Source organism: Ambystoma mexicanum, chromosome 3q (assembly GCF_040938575.1).
Source record: "Ambystoma mexicanum isolate Mex_15411 chromosome 3q, UKY_AmexF1_1, whole genome shotgun sequence".
Lineage (NCBI taxonomy): Eukaryota > Metazoa > Chordata > Amphibia > Caudata > Ambystomatidae > Ambystoma > Ambystoma mexicanum.
This window is the reverse complement of record NC_090926.1, coordinates 820,812,732-820,837,441: the sequence shown is the minus strand read 5'-3', so window position 1 is coordinate 820,837,441 and position 24,710 is coordinate 820,812,732.

Here is a 24,710-nt window from a genome sequence, read left to right as displayed (position 1 = left end):
CCCCCAGCCACCAGCGGCAGCCTCCACCAGGCCCCCACTCATGTCTCCCACCACCTCCACCCCCCAGCCACCAGGGGCAGCCTCCACCAGGCCCCCACTCATGTCTCCCACCACCCCCGCCACCCAGCCACCAGGGGCAGCCTCCACAAGGCCCCCACTGATGTCTCCCACCACCCCCACCCCCCAGCCACCAGGGGCACCCTCCACCAGGCCCCCACTCATGTCTCCCACCACCCCCACCCCCCAGCCACCAGGGGCAGCCTCCACCAGGCCCCCACCCATGTCTCCCACCACCCCCAAAACCCAGCCACCAGGGGCAGCGTCCACCAGGCCCCCACTCATGTCTCCCACCACCCCCACCACCCAGCCACCAGGGGCACCCTCCACCAGGCCCCCACCCATGTCTTCCACCACCCCCACCCCCCAGCAGTGCAGGGGCACCCTCCACCAGGCCCCCACTCATGTCTCCCACCACCCCCACCCCCCAGCCACCAGGGGCATCCTCCACCAGGCCCCCACTCATGTCTCCCACCACCCCCACCACCCAGCCACCAGGGGCAGCCTCCACCAGGTCCCCACTCATGTCTCCCACCACCCCCACCACCCAGCCACCAGGGGCACCCTCCACCAGGCCCCCACCCATGTCTCCCACCCCCCCACCCCCCAGCAGTGCAGGGGCACCCTTCACCAGGCCCCCACTCATGTCTCCCACCACCCACACCCCCCAGCAGTGCAGGGGCAGCCTCCACCAGGCCCACACTCATGTCTCCCACCACCCCCACCACCCAGCCACCAGGGGCAGCCTCCACCAGGCCCCCACTCATGTCTCCCACCACCCCACCCCCCAGCCACCAGGGGCAGCCTCCACCAGGCCCCCACTCATGTCTCCCACCACCCCCACCCCCCAGCCACCAGGGGCACCCTCCACCAGGCCCCCACTCATGTCTCCCACCACCCCCACCCCCCAGCCACCAGGGGCAGCCTCCACCAGGCCCCCACTCATGTCTCCCACCACCCCCACCACCCAGCCACCAGGGGCACCCTCCACCAGGCCCCCACCCATGTCTCCCACCACCCCCACCCCCCAGCAGTGCAGGGGCACCCTCCACCAGGCCCCCACTCATGTCTCCCACCACCCCCACCCCCCACCAGTGCAGGGGCAGCCTCCACCAGGCCCACACTCATGTCTCCCACCACCCCCACCACCCAGCAGTGCAGGGGCACCCTCCACCAGGCCCCCACTCATGTCTCCCACCACCCTCACCACCCAGCCACCAGGGGCACCCTCCACCAGGCCCCCACCCATGTCTCCCACCACCCCCACCCCCCAGCAGTGCAGGGGCACCCTCCACCAGGCCCCCACTCATGTCCCCCTGCACCCCCACCCCCCAGCCACCATGGGCAGCCTCCACCAGGTCCTCACAATCCCCAATCATGTGCGTTATGGTCAGCCTCCACAGCCAAAAAGCCCTACCAAGTAACCCATTCACCCACATGGAAATGGAAATTACATGTTACACCCCCAATGTTCATAAAGCTAATGAACCCATGTCCGTCACACACAATGGTTGCAATTGAATGGGAAAACACCCAACATGACATGCATGAAACCAATGAGATGATACCACACAGTGAAGTATGAAAACAAAATTGTATTAAAAAAATAAGAATGCAAAAGAAGTGAAACAAACTACAATGGCAATGAAAAAAAGATAAGCTGCATGTCCGTTTAAAAAAATAAAAACACCAAATCCGAATCCAAAAAAATGCTGTCCAAAGTCAAATGAAAAATAAAATCAATCCAATGAAGAACTATGTACAATACTTCCAAGGGTCCATGAGCCCAACTGAACAAAGGAAACCTATAAAAAACCCTAACTAAAATGCAACTATATACAAAAAGTGGAGCAGTGTCCGTCGACTCCAAATCATAAGAACAAACAAAGGAAACCTAAAACTAAAGAACTATATACAAAGGCGGCGGGCAAGTCCAGCGGCTCACTCCCTGGTGTTCCGGGCCAGGGCATCATCGAACTCCTGTTCGATGTCCCGGAGGCGGTCCTGTTCCATGGCCTCGAGGGTCCGCAGGGACGACGCCGTGTCCTCATCCAACCCCCTGCGGATTGCCTCGAGGCACTCGGCCCGCCTCAGGGCCCTCCGCATGGAGTTCTCCGCCCTGACCATTGTGAGCCGCGCCTCTTCCGCCCGCCGCCGCTCCGCATCTATGGCGTGGCCCAACCGCTGCCACATGGAAGACACTCTCTGTCCTGGGTCCTCCTGCCCTCCGGCCGATGCCTGCCCCTCTGATGTCGAAGGCCCCGAGCCTTCATGGCTCCCACCATGTTGCTGCTGCTGCTCTGCCTCTGCCCGTGCACTGCCTCCTGCTGCCTGCACATCCTCCGCCGGCTGGGGTGCAGTCGTAGATGTGGCCACCCCTGCTGGACGTCCGACTCCCGACTGTGGCAGGGATGCCTCCTCCACCAGCCTGGCCGCACCGTCAGAGGCAGCTCCACAGGGCACCCAGGTGAATGATGGGTGGGAAGATGGCACAGAGGACGATTGACGCGTAGGGGGTCCAGTTGAGGAGGGGGTCAGAGCAAGCCCCATCCGACGGAGGAATCCGGCCTGGGTGACCTGTCCCAGCAGGCTGACGTGGTCAACGAGCCATTCGAGATGACGTGCAGTCTCTCCATGAAAAGACTGCAGGTCACCTCGCATGGCCCGTTGACGCAACGCCACACCAGCCAGGACAGGCTCAACCCGGACCTGGATAGCCACGTCCGCAGGCAGAGGAAGGCCAGTTGACGTCAGCTCATCCCCTGCCTGAAAATGGGTCTGGACGTAGGCATCCCTGCTGGTGCAAGATGATGCAGGGACAGGATCGGGGACAGGATTGCACACAGGCACCTCCGCGGCGGCCTGTGCTGCCTCCTGTTTCTGGTCCTGCACTGCACCACTAGCACCAGTGGGATCCCCACCTCCAGACCCCGTCTCTGGTGCTTGCACGGCCTAATCCTCCACCAAACCCCCCACTAACCTGGATGACTCCGTGCCATCTTCCCCTGTTGGGCCCTGTGGGGTCCCAGCTGCCCCTTCTGCTGCCGAGGAGTCCAACTCCAACCTCCGCCTCTTGGACCTCCCCCTGGCAGCTGCGGCCTGGGATACGGCACCGGACTCCTCACTCCCCGACGAGATGACAACACGGGAGGGGAGCCGGGCCTTGCGTCTCCGGCTGGCGGTGGGATCCCCGCCGCTGTGCTCCACAGCACCTTCTCCGCCCTCTTCATCAGTTGACGCTGCAGACAGGGAGAAACAAAACAAAGGCATCAGGGCACTGTACAATGGACACATACACACATGACAGTTGCACATGATTGGCATTGGCAAACCTCAGACATGGCATCACAATCCCCAACACACATGTCATTACAACTCGCACACATGAGCCATACCACAGCCATATCGCAACTGCCACCACCATCCTTAGACATACAACAGCATGAGCAGCCAAAGGTGAGCCCGACATCACATGCAACACAGGAAGTGCACCACACATGTACACACACCACCACACTTGCATGCATGTGTACACGTCTGCCAAGTGTCGCACTGTTCAGACGGGCATCCATGTCACATCTGCCAATCAGGCTTCCACATACCGCTGTCACATGCATCCATGTTGCATCACTGTTGCACCCTTGTCAAATACACACTCATGCACATGTACACAGTGCTGATACATGCAGCCGAAAACAACATACATGCGTGACATCACGGACATGTCTACTTACACATTCATCCAAACATGTGTGCCCACACAACTGCATTTGGCATGCAAGCCTGCAAACACAAGCACCATCCATGTCTCACACATTACAGCCCTCGCATGTGTCAGCCCCACGGCCCTGTACACCCCCAGCCATACTCGACCCCATACAAACAGATGTGCAACCTGCACACTACCGAATAATCACCACACGCACTGCTCACAATCAGGATGCATGTACACTCACCGCTCGACTCCAGACGGGTCTGCTTCTCTAGGACCTGGACGTGGAGCGCTGGGGATATGCGTTCCAGGACCCTCATCTGTTCTTCCGACAAGTGGCCCCGGCGCCCCTTGGCATCCGCTGCCTTCAAGAGGCGCCGGGCCTTGTTCAGGGTCCTGGACCTGAAGTCCTCCCAGCGCTTCCTGACATGTTGTAAGTCGCGAACTGCCACCCCCTCCGCGTTGATGGCAGTCATGATGTCCGTCCTTCCTTGTCGGCGCGGGAACTTCCGAAGAGGGCATCATACTGCCCCAGGACTTGCGCCACCAGGACACCAACTTCGGTGGCACTGAAGCTGGTGCCCCTCTACCTCTCTGGCCGGGGGTTGTCAGTGGTCACAGATGGTGTTTGCCCCGACATGACAACCCCAGAGGCAGGAGTGGGTGGGCAACTGGGTCCTGGGGCTGGGCTGTGGAGCGATGGAATCCCAGTCGGGAGTCTTCGGTTCCAGCAGGGGTGGTCACAGCAACAGCACCCCTGGCTGATGTGCAAGCAGCAAATGGCAGTGCACGTGGGCAGCAGGCAGTCAGGCAGCAGCAGATGACAGGTGGGAGCGTGCTCGGGGCTCTGGGGGGCAGTAGTTCGGCCTTCTGGGCAGGAGCGTGGTCTTCCGTGTGCATACGCGTGGCCAGCTTGATACGGAGTGATTTGGCACGTGAAAAATCTGCACGTCAGCGTGTAATTCGAGGAAAGGCCCTTAGCGTGTAAGCGCGTCTGCACGCATACGCATTTTCATTGGACAGAAGGCCCCTCAAGCGCAAGCGCCCCTGTGACGTGACGCGTACAGACATGCATGCGCATTTCAGCGCTCGTGAAAAAATGCACGTCCGCGTGTAATACAAGGGCCATGCGCGTATGCACGGCAGCACGCATATGCGATGTCATTGGACCAAAGGCCCTTAGCGCGTAAAGGCGCCGCCAGCGTATGCGAGTCTATGAAGTCACGTGCACATAGAATTTGGCACACGTTTGAAAATGTTGCGTGTTAAAAAAATGAAAGACACGTCCGAGTGTCAAAGCGTGTAATTGGTGGGAATGGGCCTAGCGCGTACACGCGGCAGTGACAAAGCGTGTAATTGGTGGAAATGGCCCTAGCGCGTACACGCCGCGTAAGTGACGCTGGACGTGTGGGCCTGTATAAATGGTACGTGTAGAACACCATTTCCTTGTACGTGCTTTTCGTGGAGAGCGAGTGGGTGAATTCTGTACTTCTTGTCGTTTCACACGCGATTTACTTCACGGCGTTTCAAGTTCGTATTCCCTGTTACCTCTGACAGCTTTTTCTCTTTTTTCTCTTTTACTGGTTTACCTGGGCCTGTTCCCTCAAACAGTGTTCCCTTCTACTGTTGTCCTGTCTCCTCAGACAGCGTACAAATCTTCTTTTGGCGGGGGTGTTGCCAACCAAACGCGCTCCTTTTTCACGCTCTTTTACCTGGCAGACGGTGAGTCACGCACGTATCTAACATCTGTGCTTGCCCCGTGTGTCGCCTACCCCTTCAGAGGTCATTCTAGGCTGCGTGTGACACGCATACGTTCATTCTTGTGTTACCGGGTGCCACAGCGTAGTGCAGGTTTTTCTTTCTGCACACGTGGTCTAGGAGGGGTTGCGTGCACGTCATCTCCCTTTTTTGGGGCTCCTGTGCGTAGCGTGACCCGTCATCTTTCCCCAGGGGTTACATTCAGCCTTGCTAGAGCACTAGGGTACAATTACCATCTGGTACCCAACCCCTTTGACCCCCAATTGCCCAGGACAATAGTTTACAGCCACTCCCATACGCACATTAACATCAGTGCCATGGCTGGGAGGTGAGGATTCCGTAAGGGTGGCAAAGGTGGAAGAGCCACAAGTGGTGGCCGTGGTGGATCCGGTAGGGGACGTGGTCGTTACTTGCAGGGTGAGCCTGTCCCCCCATGTGTGGAGGACCAGTCAAGGGCACCCATAATCCCCCCCCCTCCCGTTGAGGCTGATGTGGCTGACACCATCCATGCTCAGCCCTTGTTGGACCAGCCCATTGTGGCACCAGACCTGGCTGACTCCATGGCTGACTTCCAGGTCAGCAGGCCTATGACATGTGCGCTGGTGCACGTTGATGTCATCATGCCACGTGCATCTGGGGCAGCAAGGTGATCTGCTGCCCCAAGTAGGCAGGGCAGAGAGGCTGCAGGGGCAGCTGCGGCTCCATCCACCCCAGCTCTCACACACCCAGCCAGGACAGTGTCGGTCCTAGTCCATCCTGCTGACATTCCCCCTGACACCATTACACTTGAGCCAATGCCTGCACCAACTCCCATGCTGAGTGTGCAATCCCACACTCCTGATACAGAGTCCACCAGGGCTCCTGCCCCTAGTGTCCAGAGCAGCGCAGGACACTCAGGATCACCACCACCTTCCACGCGGAAGAGGAAGAGTGCTCGTCCGGCACAGGCTGATGCCCCAGACACGGCTACACAGTCCGGCCCGTCGAGGAAGCCCAGCTTCACGGATGACGAACTGAATGCACTTGTCGAGTATGTGTCCACACATGATAACGAGATGGTCATTGTTGCAGGATCCAAGACCACACCTGCACAATGCCAGGCACACTGGCAGACCGTTGCAGACATCGTAAGTGCCCTTGGAATCGTGAGGCGCACAGCCAATGATTGCTATAAGCGCTGCAATGACCTAAAGCGCAGGGCAAAGAGTAAGCTGGCCTCAAGTCATGCCGCAACTCTAGTGACTGGAGGTGGGTCTCCAGTAGTAGACATGGAACTCACTCCACATGAGTCAGTCGCTGGGACCTACGTCACGGAGGAACAGATCCAAGGCGTGGGAGATCTGCCTGATTACGAGGCATTGTCCGGTGAGTGCACATGCATGTGTGTGTCATCCATGTGCATGGTGTGTGTGTGAGGGCTTCTGTTTGTGTGCCAGGTGAGAGTGTGTGCGCCTGAGTCGTATGGGTCAGCCATGTGCTTCATGCAATACATCCTGCGCAGCTGCATTTGGCCATAGCAGTATCCCTTCTGCCAACAGTAGACATCTAGCCCAACTGCACGCCAGTTGCCCTTGAAGTGTCACCTTGCCACAACATTGTTGCTTATTTTTCACTGTTGATTCAGTCAGATTGTTTGCATTCCACCACTTTTACTAGGCATTTCACAGTCCTCTAGTCACATGTCTGACATGGCTATGGTAAAGTGGAGTGACTTTGTTACCTGGATATCATTTGTTCACACATGTCCCTGTGCAATTGGACCATTTTGGACTGGCAGCTCCAGGTGAAAAATCTGACCTGTTTGAATTAGAAAAGCTATTACATGCGGGAACTGGACTGAATGAATAGGTGCTGCCCTCCTCTCCATCTTCACTCAATAGCAATGGTACATGCCATCTGTGTGATGGCATGTGTGTTTCACCTGGCAATCACAGGCCAATGTGTGATGCCACTGCCAGGCAGCATGCAGAAAATGTGTTCATCTTCCATCTTGGTGTCATCAATGTGTGCCATTTGCCTCCCCTTCATACGCAGTGAGTGTGCATGCATGGGAGGGTTTTAGTCATGTGGGACATGTGTCAATCAAGTACTGGTTCTCTTGCTTCTCAGCCCTCATTGTGTGCCATGGTGCTAATGCCTGTTTCCATTTCTTTGTTTTTATGTCTTTGCAGGGGAAGACGCACCTGATACTGCTGGGGTTGTGGAGATGGTGCACACCCAGGAGGGGTCCGAGGGCCGACCAACCACCAGTGAGGGACGTGGTGTGGTGGTGGGTGAGAACCCACAAGTGCTGCAGGTCGTGCTCTCAAGGGGTGTCTCTGGCTGCACCTCCCCCGAGCTGTACTCAGGTGTTGATTTGGATGATGAGACCTACGTGCCGTCGCAGGTGAGTGTTCCAGGGAGGGATTCTGTTCTGTCCCACCCACCTGCACCAGGGTCAGAACCCTCAATGGGGATGTCAGTGTTGGCAGCTACGCCTTTGGTGGTTACGGATGCAGGGTCACACTCCGCTACATCTGATCCTGTTCCTGGGCGAGCAGATCAGAGGGGGAATGCAGTCCTGCAGCCTCAGGCAGTGCCGGCACAGCAAGGCGTAGTTCGCCTTGCCCCAGACAGGTGTGGTGCCCGCCGACGTGGTGGCCGTACGCCACCTGGCAATACCGCATGGGAGCAATCCATTTACGGTATGGCAACCCAACAGGCAGCATCATCCGAGATGATGGCTCAGGCCATGGATAGGGTGGCCACTTCCATTGTCCCCCCTGAAAGGCTGATGGAGCGACTACAGCAGGCAACCGACTCCATCTGCCAGTCACACAGGGAGGACATGTTGGCGTCCAACAGGGACAGGCGGGCGGCACTGGCGACTCTGCAGGAGGCCATCTCCATAGAGTCCCAGGGCCACAGGGAAGCCCTGAGGCAGGAGCTCCTTCACCTCAGGACGACTCTTGTTGAGCTTGAGGCTTCAACACACCAAAGGACAGAATAGCAGCTGGAGCGTCTCACCCGTACGCTCTCAGCTGAGAGGCAGGCAACGAGGGCGGAGGTCCGGGCATCCCGTGAGTTGTTGCAGGGGGACCTCCGCACACTCATCCTCCAGAACGAGACCTACCACACCCGCATGCTTGCAGCCATGGAGGAGCAGACTAGGGCCCTGCGTGGGCTGCCTCCCATAGTGCAACCACCTCCAGATGCAGCTGCACAGGGTGATAATAGCGACAGCAGTGATACTCCCACAATAGGGTAGCCGTGTGGGCCATGAGCCCATGGAGGTGTTTTTTTTTCCCAGGATCCCCACAGGTGGGTTTTGGTGTGCACCCTGTCCTCGGACCTCCTGGGTGGCCTCCCCAACCCCCCCCGGGCCCATCAATGGCCATTTTTGATTTTTTTTTATTTTTATTTTTATTTTAATTTTTATTTTTATTTTTAATTATTTTTTTCCCAATTTTTTTGGGACAATTTGTTGCCTTCCGTGGTTCCTGTGGGCATACGCTGCATTGTGGCTGGGCACATGCAGGCTTGTCATGTATTTGGTTCAGATGCTTGGGTTTGAGTCACACACACCCCTCCTGCTTCCCGTTTCCATGGGCTTGCAAAGGGTGTGCCCAAGTGACATTGACGTACATGGTGACATTGGACTCCCACTACATGTGTGGGTAGTTTAGTCAATACTGTGTATACATTCCTAGTGCATATTGCTGTTGTGTTGTACACTGCATGTTGCATTGATGTGTAACTCATCATCTGTGTCTACCTCCCAATTTGCAGGTCCCTTCCTCATGTCTACACAAGGCCCTCTAGTTTGGAGATGGGGTCCATGTTGGCAGCAGTGCACCTACAACTCTACATGGCGCCAACACTGCACAGTTGGTAGTGGTGGGAGTGCAGGCATTTCCAGGTGGTGAGACTACTAATTTATTACATTTGTGATGTCATGTTAATGGTAGTACCTGCTCAAGTTTGTTGTTGGTCCTGCATTACTGTGAGCATTTCAGGTGTTGCAAGTTTCAATTAGGGACACTGTACATTGTGACACTAGTGTCATGTTGTGGGGATTACTTTGTTTACCTGCAAATAGCATGACATGGCACGGTGTGTCGTGTGGCGGTGCTGGGGATGGGTTGGCTGACATGCCACTGTCCTCTTGTTGCATTTTGCAAGTGGGTATTCATTTTAGCTGCTTGAATGTGTTTCTTCACAAAACTGCATTGGTGGTGTCTGTGTGGGTAGGGATGCACACATTGTAACACTGCCAGGTGAACAATCTCAGGCTGATATGGATTTCACGGTTGATTCTCCAGACATTCAGGATCAGTGTCAGGTTGAGTCATCATTGATTGTCAGATGGAATGTGCCAGGGCTGTGTGCACTCCACAGGGGTGTGATTTCTATGTGAAGTAATTAGCCACTAGCTGTGTACGGGCTGCCTCTCCCCGTGCCCTTTCCCCTCCCATGCGCAGCGGCTGTGCATGTGGTTGGGGATGTGGGGCCACCACCATGTCCACGGCCAGGCCCCGGCGTGTTGCAACGTTGTGCAGGACACATGCTGCCACTATGATCCTGCACACTACTGGGGGAGCGTACAACAGCTGCCCGCCAGAACGGTCAAGGGAGCGAAAGCGTGACTTTAGCACTCCGAATGTGCGCTCCACTATGCCCCGGGTTGTAATGTGGGCTGTGTTATATCTTACATGGGGTGGCGTGGTGGGGTTCCGAATTGGCGTCATCATGTGGGGGCTGAGAGGGTAGGCACTGTCCCCTGTGGAGGTGGTGATTGGTATCATTGGTGGGGTTGTGACCTTGCTCAGTATCTGACATGCATGCATGTGCAGTGGCATTCATACTCACCAAGCAGCCATGTATCGCCATGCCGCCCAGCTTCTAGGTCCCGGCTTAGGGTGGACATTCGGTAAATGAAGCTGTCGTGGGTGGAGCCGGGATAGGTGGCATATACTGAGGTGATGATTCCCTTGGCATTACATACTACCTGCACGTTGATGGAATGCCAGTGCTTGCGGTTCCTATAGATGTGCTCAGATGCCCTGGGGGGACGTAGAGCCACATGGGTGCAGTCGATGGCATCTAGCACTTTGGGGAATCGTGCCACACCGTAAAAATCCAGGGCGGCAGCATGCCTTTCTGCAGGTGTTCTGGGCAGGTATATGTGCCTGCGGACTGATGTGCGTGCAGTGATGATGTTCAAGACCTGGTGTAGGCAGCGTGACTGGGTGGCCTGTGATACCCCACCCACTATGACACTTGTCCGCTGAAATGATCCAGTGGCTAAGAAGTGCAGTACATTGAGGACCTTCTCCAGGGGGCTGAGTGCTTGGGAGCACAGGGTGGGTGATGTGAGGTCATCCTCCCACTCACTCACCAGGTCCAGTATTATGTGTGGTGGAAACCTGTACCTCCCATACACCTGGTCATCAGGCATCCCGAAAAGGCTGGTTCTGGGTGTGAATATTCTGGCCCTGACTATCCTCCTCCTCCTCCTTTGGTAGCCCACGCCCACTGCTGCTAGGAACGGTATGTTCATCCTGGGTCTGAGCTTGTTATTTTGTTAGCGCGCAAATGTATGCGTTGCGCGTGTTGTAGGCGAGCGTGTGACCCGCGCACCCCTGAAATCCAGTACCCAGTCCAATAGCGTGTGGAAATTCCCACGCACCCCGCGATACAGGTGCGCTGACGTACTTGCGTGTGTAAGTGCCCGCGCACCCCTGATATACACGTACATAGGCCAATCGCGTGTACGCGCACTTTTCTCCAATTACACGCGATGACACTCTGACGTGCTGTCTAATTACACGCGATGACACTCTGACGTGCAGTCTTTCCACGTGTGCTCTGTCATCACGTGCTGTGTGGGAAACACCCGTGCGGGTCACGTCACAGACGCGCTTACGCGCTAAGGGCCTTTCCTCGAATTTCACGCTGACGTGCAGGATTTTCACGTGCCAAATCACTCCGTATCAAGCTGGCCACGCGAAAACACACGGAAGACCACGCTCCTGCCCAGAAGGCCGAATTACTGCCCCCCAGTGCCCCGAGCAGCCTCCCACGTTCCATCTGCTGCTGCCTGCCTGCCTGCTGCCACCGTGCCCTGCCATTTGGTGCCTGCACATCAGCCATCTGCAGGGGTCCAGTTGCTGTGTCCACCCCTGCTGGAACTGAAGACTCCCGACTGGGATTACATCGCTCCACAGCCCAGCCCCAGGACCCAGTTGCCCACCCACACCTTCCTCTGGGGTTGCCATGTCGGGCACTTCCACATCTGGCACCAGTGGCAACCCCAGGCCAGAGGGGCAGAGGGGCACCAGCTTCACTGCCACCGAAGTTGGTGTCCTGGTGGAGCATGTCCTGGGGCAGTATGATGCCCTCTTTGGATCGTCCCGCGCCAGCAAGGAAGGACGGGAGAGGATCTGGGCCGACTGTGTGGTTGCCATCAACGCGGAGGGGGTGGCAACCCGTGACGTCCAGAAGATCAAGAAGCGCTGGGAGGACTTGAGGTCCAGGACCCTCGTGAAGGCCCGGCACCTTGTGGAGGGGGGCCGGGCCGCATGAGTTCCATCCAGATGAGGGTCCTGGAACGCGTACGCCCAGCGCTCCACGCCCAGATCCTTGAGACCCGTCTGGAGTTGAGCGGTAAGTGTCCAAGCATTGCTGTGTGAGACAGGGCATGTTGCGGGGTGCTGGTTGTCTGATACTTGCCTGTATGTGTGACATAGGCCATGTATGCATGTATGTGTGCAGGGACATCATGGTAATGCATGTGCGACCAGTGATGTGTGAACCACATGGTTGTTGCATGTGTTTAAATGCCACATGGTGAGCCCTATGCAGATTTTAGACATGAGAGCATGCCAGTCTCTGTTCCTGGACATGGGTGGGGGTGAGGGATGGGTGCTGATGGCAGGTACATATATGGTAGCCATGTCTGTGTGCCTGACCTGCGTGTCTGTGTCTTGTGCATGCCATGGATGCATGACACATGTGTGTGACAATGCACAGATTCACTGATGCAGCCTAGTTACCCTTGTATCCGCTGTGTTTGGGGTGTATGTGGCCAGATGGATGTGACTGAGGTGAAGTGTGTGCATGTGATAGGCCTGACCCATGATGCATGTGAGTTCCATATCATTGTATGTTTCAAGAGTCCTTTGGACGTGTATGGAAATGTCCATGGCATGCACCATGCCTGTTACTGTGTGTGTTTTGCCTGGACTGACCCATGTGTTGTGGAGGGACATGATGGAAGTGTACTTTGACAGTGGTACTCATCTGCTATTGCTTCCTGTCTAGGGGACCATTGTACAGTACCCTGAGGCTTGTGTTCTTTGTCTCCCTCTACGCAGCGGCTAGTGAAGAAGAGGGCGGAGACGGCGCTGTGGAGCAAGGCGGCGGGGATGCCCCCACGGCTGCAGCGGAAGGGGTGGGTGAGCCCCCACAGGGGCCTGCTACGGTGGAAGACGGTGAGGAGCCATCCAGGTTGGTGGTTTCCACAGAGGAGGAGGAGGCCGCCACAGGGGCACACATGGGGCCTGGTGGGGGCATCCCTGCTGGTGCAAGTGGTGCAGTCCAGGGCCAGGGGCAGGAGGCAGCACAGGTCACCATGGAGGGGCCTGTGCATGTCGCTGTCCCTGACCCTGTGAGTGCACCACCATGCACCAGCAGGGTTGCCCCGTCCCAGGCCCGTCCGCAGGTAGAGGGGATGTCCATGTCACCTGACTCCCCTCCACCTGCGGACAAGGGGACCCGTGTCCATATGGAGAAGGTCCCGATTGGGGTTGCGATGCGCGCGGGTGCAATTCGTGATGACGTGCGTGATTCCCGGGAGGAGCACGTACATCATCACGAAGAGCACCGTGCCGACGTAGCCCAATTGGGATCTTCCATGTTCGGGGGTTTCCTGCATGTGTCGGCCAATCTGGCGGCCCTCTCCTCCTCTGTGGAGGCTATACGCCAGTCGTTCTCCTTGCCGTCTTCCGGCCCAGATGCCACCAGGGCCCCCTGTGGACCTGCCCTGACCTATGCAGCCAGCTCGGTGGGGATCCCATCCCTGCCACAGTCGGGAGTCGGAGGTCAAGCAGGGGTGGACACCACAGCAACTGTACCCCAGCAGATGGAGGATGTGCCGCAATCATCAGGCAGGGCACGTGCACAACGGCGTCGGTGGATTCCATCAGCCTGGATGCCGTCATGGTGGCAGAGGCAGTTGCGTCGGAGGCAGCAGCAGAGTCAACGTGGGAGGCATCATGGCTCGGGCCCTTCAACATCGGAGGGGCAGGCATCGGCCGGAGGGCAGGAGGACCCAGGACAGGAAGTGTCTTCCGTGTGGCTGCGGTTGGGCCAGCAGATAGGTGCGGAGCGGCGGCGGGCGGAAGAGGAGCGGCTCACGATGGTCAGGGCGGAGAACTCCATGCAAAGGGCCCTGAGGCGGGCCGAGTGCCTCAAGGCAACCCGCAGGGGGTTGGAGGAGCAGATGGCGTCGTCCCTGCGGACCCTCGGGGCCATGGAACAGGACCGCCTCCGGGACATAGACGAGGAGTTTGATGATGCCCTGGCCCGGAACACTACGGAGTGAGCCGCTGGACTTGCCCGCCGCCTTTGTATATAGTTCTTTAGTTTTAGGTTTCCTTTGTTTATTCTTATGATTTGGAGTCGACGGACACAGCTCCACTTTTTGTATATAGTTGCTTTTTTGTTAGGGTTTTTAGTAGGTTTCCTTTGTTCAGTTGGGCTCATGGACCCTTGGATATTGTTTACATAGTTCTTCATTGGATTGCTTTATTTTTTAATTTTATTTTTTCTTCTCCATGGAGCAATGGTGTTTGGATTTTATTTTTTTTCTGTCGGATCGATTTCATTTTTAATGTGACTTTGAAGTACATTTTTTTTGGATTTTGTGTTTTTCATTTTTTGGGACGGACATGCACCTTTTCTTTTTTTCATTGGCATTGTAGTTTGTTTCATTTCATTTGCATTCATATTTTTTAAATACATTTTTGTTTTCATACTTCACTGTGTGGTATCATCTCATTGGTTTCATGCATGTCATGTTGGGTGTTTTCAAATTCATTTGCAACCATAGTGTGTGACAGACATGTGTTCATTTGCTTTATGTACGTTGGGGGTGTAACATGTAATTTTCATTTCCATGTGGGTGAATGGGTTACTTGGTAGGGCCTTTTGGCTGTGGAGGCTGACCATTACGCACATGGTTGGTGATTGTGAGGACCTGGGTGCAGGGGGACATGAGTGGGGGCCTGGTGGAGGGTGCCCCTGGTGGCTGGGTGGTGGGGGTGGTGGGAGACATGAGTGGGGGCCTGGTGGAGGCTGCCCCTGGTGGCTGGGGGGTGGGGGTGGTGGGAGACATGAGTGGGGGCCTGGTGGAGGGTGCCCCTGGTGGCTGGGGGGTGGGGGTGGTGGGAGATATGAGTGGGGGCCTGGTGGAGGGAGCCCCTGGTGGCTGGGGGGTGGGGGTGGTGGGAGACATGAGTGGGGGCCTGGTGGAGGGTGCCCCTGGTGGCTGGGGGGTGGGGGTGATAGGGGACATGAGTGGGGGCCTGGTGGGGGCTGCCCATGGTGGCTGGGGGGTGGGTGGGAGACATGAGTGGGGGCCTGGTGGGGGCTGCCCATGGTGGCTGGGGGGTGGGGGTGGGTGTGAGACATGAGTGGGGGCCTTGTGGGGGCTGCCCATGGTGGCTGGGGGGTGGGGGCGGTGGGAGACATGAGTGGGGGCCTGGTGGAGGGTGCCCCTGCACTGCTGGGGGTGGGGGTGGTGGGAGACATGAGTGGGGGCCTGGTGGGGGCTGCCCATGGTGGCTGGGGGGTGGGGGTGGTGGGAGACATGAGTGGGGGCCTGGTGGAGGCTGCCCCTGGTGGCGGGGGGTGGGGGTGATAGGGGACATGAGTGGGGGCCTGGTGGAGGGTGCCCCTGGATGCTGGGGGGTGGGGGTGCAGGGGGACATGAATGGGGGCCTGGTGGAGGGTGCCCCTGGATGCTGGGGGGTGGGGGTGCAGGGGGACATGAGTGGGGGCCTGGTGGAGGGTGCCCCTGGGTGCTGGGGGGTGGGGGTGGTGGGAGACATGAGTGAGGGCCTGGTGGAGGGTGCCCCTGCAGTGCTGGGGGGTGGGGGTGTTGGGAGACATGAGTGGGGGCATGGTGGAGGGTGCCCCTGCACTGCTGGGGGGTGGGGGTGGTGGGAGACATGAGTGGGTGCCTGTTGGAGGCTGCCCCTGGTGGCGGGGGGGTGGGGGTGATATGGGCCATGAGTGGGGGCCTGGTGGAGGGTGCCCCTGGATGCTGGGGGGTGGGGGTGCAGGGGGACATGAGTGGGGGCCTGGTGGAGGGTGCCCCTGGATGCTGGGGGGTGGGGGTGCTGGGTGACATGAGCAGGTGTGCAGGGTAGTCCCCTGTGGTGTCGGCCGCCTGCAGGGGCCGTGGAGGGTGTACAGGGAATACCTGGGAGCACACAGCCAAATCGCGTGTGGAATTTCCCGCGCACAACTGAAATCCACGTACCCTGACAAATCGCGTGTGGAACTTCCCGCGCACACCTGAAATCCACTTAGCCGGCCAAATCGCGTGTGGGACTTCCCGCGCACCCCTGAAATCCACGTACACGGCCAAAACGCGTGTGGAACTTCCCGCGCACCCCTGAAATCCACGTACCCTGACAAATCGCGTGTGGAACTTCCCGCGCACCCCTCAAATCCACGTACCCGGCCAAATCGCGTGTGGTACTTCCCGCGCACCCCTGAAATCCACGTACCCGGCCAAATCGCGTGTGGGACTTCCCGCGCACCCCTGAAATCCACGTACACGGCCAAATCGCGTGTGGAACTTCCCGCGCACCCCTGAAATCCACGTACCCTGACAAATCGCGTGTGGAACTTCCCGCGCACCCCTGAAATCCACGTACATGGCCAAATCGCGTGTGGAACTTCCCGCGCACCCCTGAAATCCACGTACCCTGACAAATCGCGTGTGGAACTTCCCGCGCACCCCTGAAATCCATGTACCCGGCTAAATCGCGTGTGGAACTTCCTGCGCACCACTGAAATCCACGTACCCTGACAAATCGCGTGTGGAACTTCCCGCGCACCCCTGAAATCCACGTACCCGGCCAAATCGCGTGTGGAACTTCCCGCGCACCCCTGGAATCCACGTACACGGCCAAATAGCGTGTGGAACTTCCCGCGCACCCCTGTAATCCACGTACCCTGACAAATCGCGTGTGGAACTTCCCGCAAACCCCTGGAATTCACATGCCCTGCCAATTCGCGTGTGAGACTTCCCGCGCACCCCGGTATACACGCACACATATTTTTTGTCAGCGGGTGTCCGTGTTTGTGGGTACCCCTTTGCACGTCATTTGTCCTGGAGGGCCACAGTATGGGACATTCATCATGGCAGTATATAGGTGCTATTTGTTGGCGTACCTTTTGGCGCACATGTCTTCCAGGCGCAGAGACGCTACCGCCTGCTTTCTTGTGGCGGTCGTGTTTGTGCCTGTGCGCTGGTTTGAGCGTGCGCTTTTCTGCCCTATTCTATTCCATGAATACGTGTTGTAGGTGAGCGTGTGGGCGTTCCGCGCACTTGTACCCTGTACTTCCCCCGTGACGGCCACATTTTGGCAAGTTGTTCCCCATTCCGAGTGTTACGCCCCGTGTTCCGCCTACTTTTGTAGCGTGCGCCGCGCTATGTGCGATTTTCGCTGTGGCCTGTGCGATTTTCGCTTTGACCTGGCGCACGCAGTTAGATGGGCTGTGCGCCAACGTGCGCCGCGCACTTTATTATCGCACATCCGATGGTTTTCTCGCGCACGGCCTTCCATGAATTGATGTGCGCTGCTTTTCGTGCGATTTTCGCACTTGCACTGCGATTTTCGCTATTCCACTGCGATTCGCACGTTTTTGGCCACTTGCGCCGCGCTAATTATTCCATGAATCGGCCTCTTAGTAATGATTACAATGCAATCAGTGCCCTCTTATGGAATGCAAACATAGATGTGCAGTACATTGCAGACAATTCCACTGAAGTCGCACAATATCTTACAGCCTACTTAACAAAAGCAGAAAAAACAGAGGTATCATCGGACAAAACACTATCTCAAAAATTGTACATCTTAGGCATAAACATGTTCTCTCATAGATAATATGGCTCCTATGAAGCTGCAGATCGTTTAACCAGTACTGCTTTGTATGGAAAATCTGAAAATATACTAAGGCTAAGTCTTGGTCCTGCTAAATCTAGAAAAAGAAACAATAAACAATAGCCAAAAATGATCCCAACAGCTAAGACATTTTGAAAAACAATTTACTAGACGCATACTACCCAAACAGATGTACCAATTTGGAAACCATGTGTCATACCACATAGCCTAAAACTTCACATACAAAAATAATATAAACCAGATAAAATAAAGGTAGATATAGAGTGGCACATTGTGAAGGCAGCTTAGTGAAACTTACCAAACATAGCTTAATTAATTATATCAAATTGTAATTAAAAACTCTGCAACATAAAGAACTATATTACATGTCTCTACTACAACTTTTTAAACCATGGCGAAAAGAAGAAGAGATACTAGACAACTATGACTCCTATGAAGGCGCTTTCAAAGCAAATGAAAGCACTACCACCGATGTAAACTTTACACAGTACAAAACAATGTTGCACAATGAACAGCAACACGAAGAAGAACTACAGGCCCAACTGTAACAGGAAGCCAAGAACCACTGGGACAGCCACTAATAGCAAATGAGGCAGAATTAGCTATGACAGAAGTAGAGAACGGCATGTGTCACTATGAAGAAGATACAGAAGACTTGACTGTACTACAATCAAAATAGAACAAAGAGCAGCGTACCATTTTTCAAAAAGTAAGAAGTAACAAAACAAATTGCATATGGTGTGATACATGAAAATAAAGAATGTACCTGCCAAAATTACAAACCTCTACTACTTTGTACTAATTACAAGCCTATGGCCTTCGGCCATGCACCCAAGTCTCTAGGCCCTGCCCACAACCACCGCAGCATATCACACCCATAGATCACACCCACAGAATCAAACATTTTAACTCGCGCTTCTCTCTCACGCGCAGAGACACACGCGCGGGCTCAAAGTAACGGGAAAAAACTCACGCGCTAATTTGAATTGACACGTAGCGATAAAAACAAACGTACGCGCTTCAATCTTTTTAGATACAGATTTGCGATTACAATCCCTTAGATAAATATAACCTTTTTACAAAGTTCAACAAAACTGGAAAGTCACTTATCTTGTGAATGAGACTTGATAACTTCTTTTCACAGAAAAATGGAATATTCTGACTCCTGTCCTGTGTCTCCACCAAAATCCAAACACGACTCCTGTTGTACTTTCAGATCTTCCGCTCAACTGCTAGAAACTTGTCACCCTTGACAAAGTTAAGCAGGAGCTACAAGGCACACAACCTCTCAGCTGGGCAAGGACGATGAAAGGCAGTTTAGAATGTTCATTGTCCTCCCTATAAACAGCCAATCAGAATTTAGACTGAGAACCTCCATCTTGGCTTGGGGAAATCTCCATAGACTGCAATGAAGGTTAAGGGCAAAATTGGCTGTTTAAAAATAGAACCCATAATAACTTCCTAAAACATTTCTATACTAAATATGTGTCTCCCCTGACCCAATGTAAATGAGTATATGATACTGTATGTAAAGAATATGTCACTCCAACCTGACAGTACCTGACACCTAAGATGGGTACATAGTATACAAATTATGCAGAAGCTGCCACACTTGCCAAACCTCTGGCAAGAGTGGATCCAAGAATGTGGCACCCTTGGTGCCTCTCCCAGTGGTGGGAATTCCTTTTGAGAGGGTTGTGATTGACATTATTGGTCCTCTTGACCCTCCCACATCTTCAGACAACAGGTTCATCCTGGTTTTAGTGGACCATGCCACTAGATTTCCTGAAGCCATACCTATGAGGACTGTTATGGCTCCAGCTGTGGCTTACTTTTACCAGAGTAGGTTTTCCTAAGGAGGTGATAACTGACAGGGGATCACATTTTATGTCCCACTACACGCAAACCATGTGGAAAACCTGTGGAGTCACCAACAAGTTCTCAACTGCCTACCACCCTCAAACCAATGAGCTGGTAGAGAGGTTTAACAGAACTATGAAGAGCATGATAGATGCTTTAGAAGAACGCCTTAGAAGAAAGTGGGACCTTCTACTGACATGCCTTCTCTTTGCATATAGAGAAGTCCCTCAGGGGGGAGTAGGATTCAGTCCCTTCGAACTTCTTTATGGCCATCCAGTCAGAGGTCCATTGGCCCTGAGTAAGGAGGGGTTGGAGGGTGCTCCTTCCCCCAAGCGAGTCAGAGTGACTGACTATGTGATAGGTCTCCGGAGAAGAATGTCACACATGATGACAGAGGCAAGTGATAACTTGAGGGCTGGTCAAGCTCTGGTCAAACATTGGCATGACCAGAAGGCTAACATGGTTGAGTTTACTCAAGACAAGCTTGTTCTTGTTATGGTCCCAACAAGTCAGAGGGCCTTGCAGGATACATGGATAGGACCCTTCAAGGTTGTGGGTAAACCTGGAGAAGTGAACTGTCTGGTGGACTTAGGCAATCCTAAGGAGGCTCCCAGAGTCTTTCACACCAACCGTGTAAAGGCTTATGTCTCTAGACCTGACATAGGAGCTCTGCTTCTAGCTTCAGCTCAGGAGGAGGAGGAGAGTGAACCTCTGCCTTACCTCCTCAGAGGCTTACCTTTAGATGAGCAAGTGGAAGGAGTTAATCTCTCTTCCAGTCTCACATCTGACCAGCAGGATGAGTGCAAGTTACTGTTAAATCAGTTTGCCTCCCTGTTCTCACTTTCACCAGGCTTGACCCATTGGGGATAGCATGACATACAGACTGGTGACTGTTTGCCTGTCAAAAGCAGGGGGTACAGAATGTCAGACAATATCAGATCCCACATAAGGAATGAGGTCAACAAGATGCTTGAACTCGGGGTTATAGAGCCCTCTACTAGCCCATGGTCTAGCCCAGTTGTGCTTGTACCAAAGGCAGGATCCAAAGAGTTGAGCTTCTGCATGGACTATATAGCTCTAAATGCAGTCACTGCGACTGATGCCCATCCTTTGCCTAGGACAGATAGCTGGTGGACAAACTTGGTGCAGCCAAGTACCTCAGCACATTTGACCTAATGTCAGGCTATTGGCAAATAGCCCTGACAGACCATGGCAAAGGAGAAAACATAATTCTCCACCCCAGCTGGCCTCTACCAATTAAAGGTAATGCCTTTTGGATTAGAGAATGCACCTGCTACATTTCAGTGGATGGTCAATCAAGTTCTGAATGGGATGGAGGACGTCTGCTTGGCATACTTGGATGGCATTGCAGTGTTCAGCCCTACGTGGAAAGAACATGTTGAACACCTAGGTTATGTATTGCAGGCTCTTGAACACGCCCATCTGACCATAAAGGAAAGCAAATGTCAAACTGGTCAGAGTTCAGTGGTCTACCTTGGGCATGAGGAAGGAGGTACAAAGTACAAGCTGTACAAAACTGAGCCACCCCTACTACTCAAACCCAAGTGAGAGCCTTCCTAGGTCTCACTGGGTATTATAGGAACTTCATAGAGAACTATGGGACCATACCTTCTCCCTTGAATGTCATCTCCTCTCCCAAATTTCCTAAAAAGGTCACGTGGAATGAGGAGTGCAATCAAGCCTTTGAAGGTATAAACAAAGCCCTTTGTCAAGCTCCAGGCCTAAGAGCTCCTGATTATCACGAGCCCTTCATTGTAGGTATAGGTGCAGTCCTTAGTCAACTGGATGAGAAAGGTAGGGAACACCCCATTTGTTTTATCAGCAGGAATTGAGAGAAGGTGGGAAACAATAGAAAGAGAATGCTTTGCTATTGTGTGGTCACTGAAGAGGTGTAGACCATAATTGTATGGATCTACCTTCACTATTCAGACTGACAACCAACCCAAGAGATGGCTTATGCAAATGAAAGGGGTAAACCCAAAGTTACTCAGATGGTCAATCTGTCTGCAAGGATTAGAGTTTTGCATTGAGCACAGAGCAGGAAGTCACCACCAAAATGCTGATGGTCTCTCTAGGAGGTGTGTAACCGACTACAGGTATGAAAACCATCCAGGAGTGGATTAAATCCTCCTGCCCCTTAGTCTGAGGGGGGGCAAGTGTTAGGGAGAATTCTCCTTTCATGGCTAATTTCCCTCACCTAGTGAGTTCCCCAGCAACTTTGCTTGAATTCTGGAGTTTATTTTTTTCACTTGGTAAGAGTGTGAGCTTTTCCCCCACGCTTACCTGTGTTTTGCTATGTGTTTCTACCTGTTTCTATGTGAATGTGTTCGCTGGGGTACACCACTTCAGTAGCCCCCTTCTTTGTGTGTATCACCCAGCACCTTTTGTGCAGTGGCATGGGGTTGTCGTTCATACTCCCCCGACTCCATTTCTGAGGTGACTAACATCCCCAGAAAAAGGTAAAGTTACCATTAACTTTACTTAGTCAATCTACCACAGATCCAGTACACCCATCTTCCATGGAGTAGTGGAAAGGGTTAATTGGTATCCCTTTTTATCTGTACCTCCTAGAGCATTGTTTTGCTCTTTTAACATTTAGACAAGGCTGGTGGCAGTGGTATCTACCCTAACTTTTCTACCGTGAATATATTAGATAAACGTGGTACTGTTCTTGTCTATTATATTAGCCTCGAACATAAACCTGCTTGACCAAATCGTCTTTCTTTTGGCTCCGGTTGGGGTTATTCACCATTGCTTTTTGTTAAAGTCCTTCTTGTGTTTTACTTTGCGTGGCAAACTAGGTTCGCCTTCTTTGTTCACTGTCCTAGCCGCTTCTACATTCCCCCTCTCCACTCCAGTGGAGCAGGAGCTCCCACGACCCTACAGGAGCAGTGGTCCTGCATAGGGAAGCTACCTGGATATTCTACATCATTTTCGGTAAGCGCACCTCGCTTTGCTTTTCATATGTAAGCGGCGTTCTTCAAATCTCCAGCCACGCTGCCCAGATGCCTGTGCTACCCCTGCACCCTGATGTAGTCATTACGCTGTGTTTTGTGCTACCACCGGCACCGTGTGCTTGATTCCACCATTGCAGCCCACGAGGAGCCTATTGCACCTAAAGATGGCCGCCAGCATAACGTCGGAGCCTTCCAGGGCCTAACCTTCCCAGCAGACCCTGCTGAGTCCTGATTGGCTGGTTTGCCTTTACAGGTAGCCTATCCTGAGCCGGTAGGCGAAGCCGGCCCACCAGCACTAAGGCCCAGTGCAACAAGGCTTACCACTGTCCTGGCCTGTCCCAGCCGCTTCTACATTCCCCCTCCCCACTCCAGTGGAGCAGGAGCTCCCACGACCCTGCAGGAGCAGTGGTCCAGCATAGGGAAGCTACCTGGATATTCTACATCATTTTCGGTAAGCGCACCTCGCTTTGTTTTTCATATGTAAGCAGCGTTCTTCAAATCTCCAGCCACGCTGCCCAGATGCCTGTGCTACCCCTGCACCCTGATGTAGTCATTACGATGTGTTTTGTGCTACTACCGGCACCGTGTGCTTGATTCCATCATTGCAGCCCCGAGGAGCCTAATACACCTAAAGATGGCCGCCAGCATAACGTCGGAGCCTTCCAGGGCCTAACCTTCCCAGCAGACCCTGCTGAGTCCTGATTGGCTGGTTCGCCTTTACAGGTAGCCTATCCTGAGCCAGTAGGCGAAGCCGGCCCACCAGCACTAAGGCCCAGTGCAACAAGGCTTACCCCTGTCCTGGCCTGTCCTCAGCCTTACTCACCGTTCGCCTGGTCACTATGCCCGTCTACAACACGCTCTAATCCCTGTCCTTGGACATACAGTTGCCTCTTCTTGCAAACTCTGACTAACGTCATCATCTTCCAGAAAAAGTAAGACGACGGTTGCTATTATCCTCTCTTTTGTCTTCAAAAATGTCCCTTTGCATTTCGGCCCTATGAGTCTGCTATCTAGCATAGCTGCACACGGTGCACCATTTGTGTACATTGCCTGCGAATCCATTTTCTTGACTGTCGCGCTAGCCTGTACAACATTCACCCAGACGCTACACTCGCCGCCGTTCGGACGTTTGCATATTGGATAGTCACTGTCATTAGCTGTTGCTACGTGCTTCCCGCACATGCGCGTATTAATTCTATGCATTTATCACTAGTGGCCCGATCGTAGTTATGTCTGTTAGTATGACCGTATTTTAATGCCACGGCGATACTTCAGCTGTTGTTCTTTATAAAATGATCACTCCTTTCCTGCCATAAAGTAATGCCTTTGCACGATTCACTTTGCTACCCTGCCTGTACCCGCCTATGAAGGACTACATCACCACCCTGATCTGTTGATTCTGCTTGTGCCTGCCTATTACTGCTCAGCCACTGGCCTAGTGCTCGCATGTGTTATGACGGCGTTCCTCCTCTGAATTGCAATGAACCTCCTGTCAGGCCATGATATACGTTCCTTGCCCGATTTATCCAATGCGCACCGTCTAACCAGTTGCGCCACACGTTTTGATATATGCCTATTTATACTGCACTGATCTGCTTTTGCCATGTCCACACGCTGTCGCTAACCTCAGGGCACCTGCCTTACACTGCTATACGCATGCTAAACCCATGCATTCAGCTTTACTGCCCGACTTTCTAATGTATGTGCACATTGCTATAGTCATGCATCCAGCCTTATGATCTGATCCTCGAACCTAGCCAAATACTGCTATATATAGGTATTAAGCATCTCTGTTGGATTCCACAATCTAGATGTTCACTGCCTATACCTGTACTGAGTCTTAGTGTTTGATTTTCCAACATAGCATAGCGTCTACGTGCCTGTTGTGCTTACAATGTTTAAGTGGTACCCCTAGAGTGACTTATCTTGGCTCTAGGTATCATATATTTCCAGTCACAGTAAAAACGAGATGATAAATATGCCACTGGACCCTTTGGGTTGTATCCATTGAATCACCCTTAAACTGCTCCACTGCCTTAAATAATCACATGCACCTCTATATACTGCTGTTACCAGACCATACTTACCAGCATAGAAGTGCCCTGCGCTTTATTACTACATCTAGCCCATCTGTGTTTCTGCATTGTTTAGTTAAGAAGTGCCCTG